We start from the raw sequence: 9,140 nt of genomic DNA on the forward strand, positions 1-9,140 counted from the left end.
TGTGTAAAATATTACAAGTGCACAACATGGATTGCCTACGTTTTTGTATACTTTGTAGGACCTGTCTAGCGAGCGGCCGGCTGATCGCTAGCCTACGCGAGCGACCGGCCTAAAATGAATTTTTTTGTCCCATAATCCATGAAAGGTAATAGTTTGTCCCCCTAATTAATATATAAATTTTTTTATAATCCATAAGTATCATATAAAACAGAAAATATTACAAAAGCATCCATGTTAATAGGTGTGAACACATTTAATTTGAGTTTTCAAATTTTTAAAAAGTCATAATTTTTGGACCGCGTATCGAAATTAAGTTCCGTTTTCATCGTTGGAACCCTCGCGACGTGCTCTTCGAAACTAGATCCCGCATGGGTATGTTCCGACGAATTTTTTTTGTGCAACTTAGTCTCCGTTTGGTGCAACAGTTTAGCCGTCGATGTGCAACTAGTTGACATTCGATGTGCAACTTTTTTCTCTAACCATGGACATGCAGTTTTCACTGATGGCATCACCCCATACTACTCCCTAACAGTGTAATGTGCAATTTCGTCTGCTGCCTCGGCTAACTATCCTGGTTAACTACTTAGTAGTCGCCGCGCGTGTGCAGCCCCCGCAGTCCATGTGTCAGTAACTATGTCGGTCAGGGTGTGCAACTCCGCAGTCGCGCGTGAGCAACTATGCCATTGTGCATGTACAACTCCCGCAGCTGTGCATGTGCGACTATGCTGATGAGAGTGTGCAACTCCGCGGGCGGGCGTGAGCACCTCCCACAACAATTCATGTGCTACTATGCAGACGAAATTGTGCAACTCCGTGGCCATGCATGTGCGACTATGCCGTCGAGAGTGTGCAGCTTTACGGCCGTGTGTGAGCACCTGCCGCAGTAGTACGTGTGTGATTATGCGGAAAAGAGTGTGCAACTCCGCGGCCACACATGTGCGACTATGCCAACAAGAGTGTGCAACTCCGCGGCCGTGCGTGCGCTAGCACACCAACAAGAGTGTGCAAATTGTGGTCCTGTGTGTGCGACTATGCCGCCGCGCGTGTGCAACTCCCGCAATTTTGCGTGAACTACTATACAAAGGAGAGTGTGCAACCCCGGTAGCGAAAGAGAGTGGGCACCTGTGCCGACGAAAGTGTGCAACCCTGCAGCCGTGCGTGTGCGACTATGCCGCCGCGCGTGTGCAACTCCGGCAATCTTGCGTGAACTACTATACAAAGGAGAGTGTGCAACCCCGGTAGCGAAAGAGAGTGGGCACCTGTGCCGACGAAAGTGTGCAACCCTGCAGCCGTGCGTGTGCGACTATGCGAGCGAGATTGGGGAACTCTGCTGTCATGCATGTGCGATTATACCTAGAATGTACAACTCCACAGTTATACGTGAGCTACTACACCGACGAGAATGTGCAACTCCGCGGTCATGCATATGCGACTATGCCGTCACATATGTGCAACTCCCGTAGTCATGCGTGAGCTATTATGCCTACTAGAGTGTGCATCTTCGTGGTCGTGCATGTGCGACTATATCGATGAGACTGTGCAACTCCATGCTCATGCGTGCCACAGTCTTTCAGTCTGCAGTAATAGTTGATCGAGCTTATAATGTCGTCCGTCTAGCTATACTTGAGTAAGGAATGCAAGTGCGAGACATTGTCTAATCATCTTTGTATTGTCGTGTTGTGCAACTTTTTAACAATCATAGCCAACTGATAAGTATTATGTGTGCAATTACAATTACTACGGATGCCAACTATGCCGACAAGAGTGTGCAACTACCACAATGATGCGTGAGCTATTATATCGACAAGAGTGCGCAACTCCTGCAATTAATAACAAAAGAGGTAGACGAACTAGCTAGGATTGGATCATGATGGAGTAAAAAATGAATCAAGCGTCTTCTTGTACATAGATGCATGCACATACGTGGCATCCGGTCGGTTTGCTTAGACGTGTTGTCTTGCTTGAGACAGTTCAGAGAGACGTCGTGCTCCCGCAGCTGGGCGCCGGCGTAGGGGGCCGGGGAGCAGGCCCTGCCGGGCGCGGCGCGCTTCACAGGAAGAAGCGGGAGGAGCGAGACAGCCGGGCTTGGTGCGCGTCGCCGGGATTAGGCAGGAGGAGGGGCGCGACCGGGGGTGTGCTTGCCGCTCCGCCGGTAGGTGGCTGGATGTGTGCGGCCGGGTGTGTGCTTGCTGCTCCGCCGGGAGGTGGCTGGAGGTGTGCGGCCGTGGGGGCGTAGTCGATTCGAGGTGGAGGAGCGGGGCGGAGGTCACATCAGAAGTAGGCGCGGGGCGGCAGTGAGAGGTACGAGATGATGCGAGATGGTGGGCTAAGTGGATAAGACGCATGGGCCGTTTTTGTCTGTAGCGTGAGCGCCCGATGACGCGAAATCGTGCACGCGCACGATCATGTATTTCCGTACTTTGTATGACTTGAATCTCAACACATAAAAAATGCGAAGGGCATGAGTTGATTTATCTGGCATTCCAAATGACCAAAATTATGCCAATACCTCATAGGGCCTGCTCCCCAACGAAGGGCCTTCTGGGACAGAACCAGGAATATGCCAGCCAGCCAGTGCTTTTGCTGCCGCCCTCCCTGTGCTCTTGTGGGTGGGGAGTTCGTTCCAAATCGTTTGACCCCAAATCAAACACAACCACCCACGCCTCATGCTTGTATGTATCATGCTCCACAAAGTAGACACAATTTCTCCTGATGGCTGGGAACTCCTTTGCAGAGAGCGCGAGCGTGTCACCCCGGCCCAGGAAGAGCGAGTAGTCGCCGAGATCCGACACCTTGTCCTCCCGGAGGTCGAGGCGGTCGGCATCCCAATCCGGGCAGTGCACTTCCGCAAGTATCACGGCCTGGCGTGGTCCGCGATACACAATAACGAGCAGCATCTGGTTGTTGCAGGCCACAGCATGCGGCACCGGATTCCCAGGGTAGCGTGGATACCGCGCTTGCAGAGGAGCGTAGAGGCAGATGCGGCGCAGGCGCTTGGGAGGATGGTCTTGGAGATCGAAAATATCGAGGGACATGTTGATGGTGGACATGTAGAATCTGCCGTTGTGGAAGGCCGCGCCTTCGATCCTGTCGTTAGGGTACTCGAGCTGCATCACCCAGCCTGCGTCTCCGGGGCGCCAGAAGAAGAGCCTCTGCCCGATCTGTGCGCCGGGGATCTTCTGGCTCGCGATGGCCATCCAGCGGCAGCCCGGCGAGGCGAGCGGGTCTCCGGAGAGGAACACTTGGGCGACGGTTGTGAGACTGGGCAGAGGGATATCGGCTTTGGAGAGGGGCTCCCAGAGGATGAGCCTGGTGGGGGATCGCAGGTGGTCCGTGAGAGCGAGCCAGCCGCAGGGCGTGCCGCAGCAGTAGGGGAGGCCGGCCGGGGCCGGTGCCCGGGAGTCTATCCTTGGGTCGCTGCTGCCGCGGGGCAGCCACAAGGAGTGTTCGCCGACGGGGTTGACCGCGCTGAAAGGATCTCGGTGGCGGTCGTGGGCGGCGACGACCCACGGGCGGCAGTCCGCGAGGCGGGGCGGTGGACGCGCGCCAGTGGGAGCATACCTGGCGGATTTGGATTTGGTCCGCGTCGGCCTGCAGACGGTCGGAGACTTCCTTGAGGAGCTCTGCCGGCAGGGAGACCCAGCCGCCGCGGGCCATGTGATGCATCGTCAGCCTCACTCCCATCTTCCTACTCCCTCTTTTGATTGATGAGATGAGACATGAGACGGACAACCGAGTCAGGCTTTTCCTCTCCTCTAGATCTAATCTTCTTATATAATACGAGCACGTATGCCGGTGCGTTGCAACGGAAGAAAAAATTGACATATCATCCAAACTTCTGTTGTTGCAACTAAATTATATGCAATTGTGCCTACGACACGGTTGTCAATAGGCGTAAGCTGCAGTCGACTCCGAAGAAGAAGTTTGTTGCAATAGTGTCATATGACTTTACAATAATGGTGGTCAACAAATACGATACAGGATGGCCTCGTCAATAACTAGGTAGGAAGTGCGGCTTGCCGCACCCGGCAGCGATGTTGCCGGCAACAATCATATCTGATCCAGTAAGTCATAGGAGCATTGCAAATTAAAAAAAATCATATCCAATCCGGTAATAGTCATATGAGCATTGCAAATATAAAAAATAACAATGATATTGGTTCAGTAAGTGCCATACACCAAATCATTATCTATGAGTAAGATAAGAAAATTTAACATGTGTTTTAGTCGTGGATAACATATTGGATAGAATATATTGACAAAGATAATGAACAGTTCAGCCATAAGCATCCTCAGAAAGAGAATTCTGGTTTACAACACTGGTAGTCACATGAAAATTTATCAAAAAATGGGCATATATGCTAAGTCAAAGAAGAACAGTACAATGATACATTGAGCTTATATAGCATACAAAAGGCAGGCTATGTAGACATAAAACATCATCGATATAATTATTCATAGATTCAGATATAGACCGGATATGTTCTACATACATAGTACATGACTTAGTTGGTTCATCCTGATCTACTCTCATACGATATGGTAGACAAAAGATAGCACTCGGCGTACATAAGGACCTTGATCGCCATCGTGCCTTCTTGTTGCCTTTTGACTTAATCAATTGCCTTCAAAGAAGCATCAAGGAACCACATTAGTGGCTACATAAGCAAGTAGAGTAAAAGTACTGACCAATATCTAAAGATACTAATCACAATCACAATTCATTCTCGAGTTTACTTCATAATTAGCAGGAACATGTGGGAAGAGGTGGCAACTCACCTACGGCAAGGAGCATACAAATTATTAGGAGCTCTTCCTTTCCCGTAGTATGAACATGACGCCGCTGCCTTGCACCTTGATGCGCCGCCATTGCGACCAGCCAATTAAAATGTAACGCCCACGATGCGGCTATATCTCCCACGTGTCGAGGCACGACTTAGAGGCATAACCGCATTGTGGTCTTGTCGCAAGAAGGGTCATCTTCACACAATCCCATGTAATGAACAAGAATGGGATAAAGAATTGGCTTACAATCGCCACTTCACACAATACATAAATAAAACATACATCATTCAGAGATACACACATAAGTCCGACTACGGAACCAAAAGAAAAGAAGACAACCCAACTGCCAGATCCCTGATCGTCCCAACTGGGCTCCACTACTGATCAAAATGAAAAGAAACAACACAACGAACAAGATCTTCATCGAGCTCCCACTTGAGCTCAGTTACATCACCTGCACTGGTATCATCGGCACCTGCAACTATTTGGAAGTATCTGTGAGTCACGAGGACTCGGCAATCTCACACCCGCGAGATCAAGACTATTTAAGCTTGAAGGAAAGGATGGTGCAAAGAGGTGGAGCTGCAGCGGCAAAAGCATGTATGGTGGCTAACTTGCGTAAATGAGAGCGAGAAGAGAAGCAAAGGAGCGGACGTCATCTAGCAATGACCAAGAAGTGATCCTGAACACCTACTTACGTCAAACATAACCCAAAAACCGTGTTCACTTCCCGGACTCCGCCGAGAAGAGACCATCACAGCTACACACGTGGTTGATGCGTTTTAATTAAGGTCAAGTGTCAAGTTCTCTACAACCGGATATTAACAAATTCCCATCTGCCACATAACCGCGGGCACGGCTTTCAAAAGATAATACCCTGCAGGGGTGTCCCAACTTAGCCCATCATAAGCTCTCACGGTCAACGAAGGATAAACCTTCTCTCAGGAAGACCCGATCAGTCTCGGAATCCCGGTTTACAAGACATTTCGACAATGGTAAAACAAGACCAGCAAAGCCGCCCGAATGTGCCGACAAATCCCGATAGGAGCTGCACATATCTCGTTCTCAGGGCACACCGGATTGTCCAAGCTTCCGGTAGGCCAGCCCAGAGTTGCCCCTGGTGGCCACCGGCGACTGACGGGTTGGACCAACACTCAGAGGAGCACTGGCCCGGGGGTTTAAAATAAAGATGACCCTTGAGTCTGCAGAACCCAAGGGAAAAAGGCTTAGGTAGGCAAATGGTAAAACCAAGGTTGGGCCTTGCTGGAGGAGTTTTATTCAGAGCGAACTGTCAAGGGGGTCCCATAAATCACCCAACCGCGTAAGGAACGCAAAAATCAAGGAACATAACATCGGTATGACGGAAACTAGGGCGGCAAGAGTGGAACAAAACACCAGGCATAAGGCCGAGCCTTCCACCCTTTACCAAGTATATAGATGCATTAATTAAGATAAGAGATATTGTGATATCCCAACATAAATAGAATCCAACATGGAGCAATCTTCATCTTCACCTGCAACTAACACGCTATAAGAGGGGCTGAGCAAAAGCGGTAACATAGCCAAACAACGGTTTGCTAGGAAGGGTGACAAAGGTTAGAGGTTCATGGCAACTTGGGAGGCTTGAAAAGCAAGTGGTAGGTAGCGCGGCATAGCAATAGAGCGAACATCTAGCAAGCAAAGATAGAAGTGATTTCGAGGGTATGGTCATCTTGCCTGAGATCCCGCAAAGAAGAAGAACGAGTCCATGAAGAAGACAAGCGGACGTAGTCGAACGAATCCTCACAACTCCGGAACGAAACCGAAGCTAACGAGAGAAGCAACCCGGAAAGAAACAAACAACATAGTAAACAACCACCACATACACATGGCATGATGCAAAAACAAATATGATGCATGTCCAGTTTAATGAGGCATGGCATGGCAAAATGCAACAAACAACACTTCAAATTAAGTGGAGCTCAATATGCAACGAGTTGCATATTGACGAAACACCACATCAATTATTTAGTTCTCTCTCGTTTATGGACCCAACAATATTAAATGTTTTTAACCATGGCAAGAGGTGAAGCATATGGAAACTATCTATGAAGGCAAGTTTAAATGAGGCCGGAAATAACAAACGACAATACCGGAAAATCCTCATGTCATTTAGCAATTTTAAAGCAACCATCAATTATTTACATTTTAAATATTGTTATCATGATGCGGATGACATATGCAAGGTTTAAGCAATTTTATGAAAATGTTGACATGAAGATGATTAGGAGCATTTGGTCACCATGGCAGAAAGAATTGGGTGCCACGGCGATGAAAACGGAAACGATGCCATGGCAACGTATCGGTTCCGGTAGCTCACGGAGATACCGGTGCACAAGAAATGGGCGTGAGCGTGTCGCGCAAGGATGGTGGGGTGCTCCCGGATTCCGGGCTCCCACGGGTTAGTGGTATGGAAACGAGGAACGTGCAAAGACCTCTCTCGGAAACGGTGCAAACACGAGCATCTCATACAACACACATGCATTCGGTCCACGGACGTCGTCTCGGGGTTATACCTTCGAAGCGTGCATTCGGGGCGGAACGCGTTCGAAGTGGAAGTAGTTGTTCACGGGGTCATCATGGAAGTAGCCGTTCACATCTCGCAATCGTGCAAACTCCGTAGATGTTCGGGGTCGTCGGTAGAGGTACTTGACGCAATCCATGCCAACGGTGCTTGTTCGGGCATCGGTCTTGACGAAGGTGTACTTGGCCAACGTAGTGGTACTCGACGGTCTTTGGCAATGTTCGTCGTACACGGTTCATAGACGTTCGCGTCTTCCGTAGAGGTACTGGACGCATCCCGGATGTGTAGTCGTGCACGCACGTAGATGAACTTGACGGGTCCCGTGAGTAATCGTACTCGGCGACTACGCGTAGTTGTACATATCCTTGTGCTGTAGCCGAACTTGATGGAAATCCCACGGCGACGGAAGACGAGATGCTGCGGGGTGGCGGGGAGGCAGCGGCGAGGCGAGGCGCTTGAGGGCGCGGCGCGGCTGGACGGCGGGGCCGGACGAGGAGCACGGGTAGGAGGGAACAGAGGGGAGGCGGAGCCGCGGTCGGTGGCGACGAGGAGAAGCAGGAGGAGAGGCGGCGTCGACGGAAGCAGAGGGCGACGCGAGGCAGGGGCGCCGGAGTTGGCCTCCAGTGGCGGCAGGAGGAAGCTCGCCACGGCCATGGCGAGGAGAGGTGGCCGCGGCCTGGTGCTGCAGAGGGAGGCGCGGCGGCCATGGAGGCAAGGCGGCGCCATGAGAGGGGGCCTGCAGAGGGGAGGAGGCACGGCGGAGCGGAGGGCTCGGGGCGCCGGCGGTGGAGCTTGACGGGCGGCGACGCCATGGGAGCGAGGAGGAGGTCGGCGCTGGGGAAACGGGTGCGGGGCTCCTCCTCTGGCTCGAGGAGGGAGACGAGGTGCTGTGGTGATGGCGAGAGGGCGTCGGCGGGAGGCTGCGAGGGGGCGAGAGGGAGGAGGTTGCTGCGGGCGGCCGGTGCAAGGGAGAGGACGAGAGGAAGAGGGTGAGGGGATCGGGAGGATGAGACAGGGGAGGCTGGCGGCGCTGTGGGAGGACGAGAGGGAGAGATGGGCTCGGTCTCTGGCGGCTAGGGTTAGAGAGAGCGCGGGCTGGGCCTCGGTGCAAATGGGCCTTGGGCCAAATTGAGCGGCTGGCTGCTGGACTCTCTCCTCTCTCACACTCTAAAGAAAATAAAAACAGCGATAAGAAAAGAAAAGAAAGAGAGGTTAGGGGAAGAAGTTGGGCACGCGGATAATTTTCTCAGACTCAGAAAAATGAGTTTAATCCAAGAAAATAGGAGTGGGCATGGATGCAAGGTTTAGATTCAAAAACATTTGAATTTAATTCAAATGGGTGAATAGGAAGAGGAGGTTTGGAAGGCCCAAAAATGTTGAGAATTTTAGAGGAGCCACAATAAATGGAGAAAGAATTGTTGGCAAAGTTAGAGAGATCGACTCAAAGCAGAAAAGGCATAGGATTAATTTTGCACGTGTGTTAAGGTGAACTCCAATTAATGGAATATTTATAATAGCTCCATAAATATTAGGAGGATATATTATAAAGAGAAAACACCATGTGAATTCCCTCGATTTAAATGGATCGGAGATCCATGCAATTTATTTAGTTGAGTTTTGATGCAAAGATTAATGACGTGATGGCATGATGACATGATGCAATGCAAAGAATAAAAGAGCAAGCACAAAAGAAACCCACGGTGATCACGAAAATATGGAAGTCTTCTGAAGCGTCGGTCTTGGGGCGTTACAACACTCCACCACTACAAGAGGATCTCGTCCCGAGATCTAG

At 50.7% G+C, this 9,140-nt stretch overlaps 1 long non-coding RNA gene and 1 pseudogene across 1 annotated transcript; both read right to left on the reverse strand.

Moving 5' to 3' along the window:
* Positions 1–2,377: 2,377 nt before the first annotated feature.
* On the reverse strand, positions 2,378–3,908 carry LOC123166695 (uncharacterized; annotated as a pseudogene).
* A 347-nt stretch (positions 3,909–4,255) lies between these two features.
* Positions 4,256–4,956, reverse strand: LOC123166696 (uncharacterized). The gene is made up of 2 exons (XR_006483662.1): positions 4,780–4,956; positions 4,256–4,625 (listed from the first exon to the last, which is right to left on the reverse strand). It is a non-coding gene; the product is annotated as an uncharacterized lncRNA (long non-coding RNA).
* Between the last annotated feature and the right edge of the window lie 4,184 nt (positions 4,957–9,140).

The sequence above is a fragment of the Triticum aestivum genome, chromosome 7D (genome assembly GCF_018294505.1).
Source record: "Triticum aestivum cultivar Chinese Spring chromosome 7D, IWGSC CS RefSeq v2.1, whole genome shotgun sequence".
Lineage (NCBI taxonomy): Eukaryota > Viridiplantae > Streptophyta > Magnoliopsida > Poales > Poaceae > Triticum > Triticum aestivum.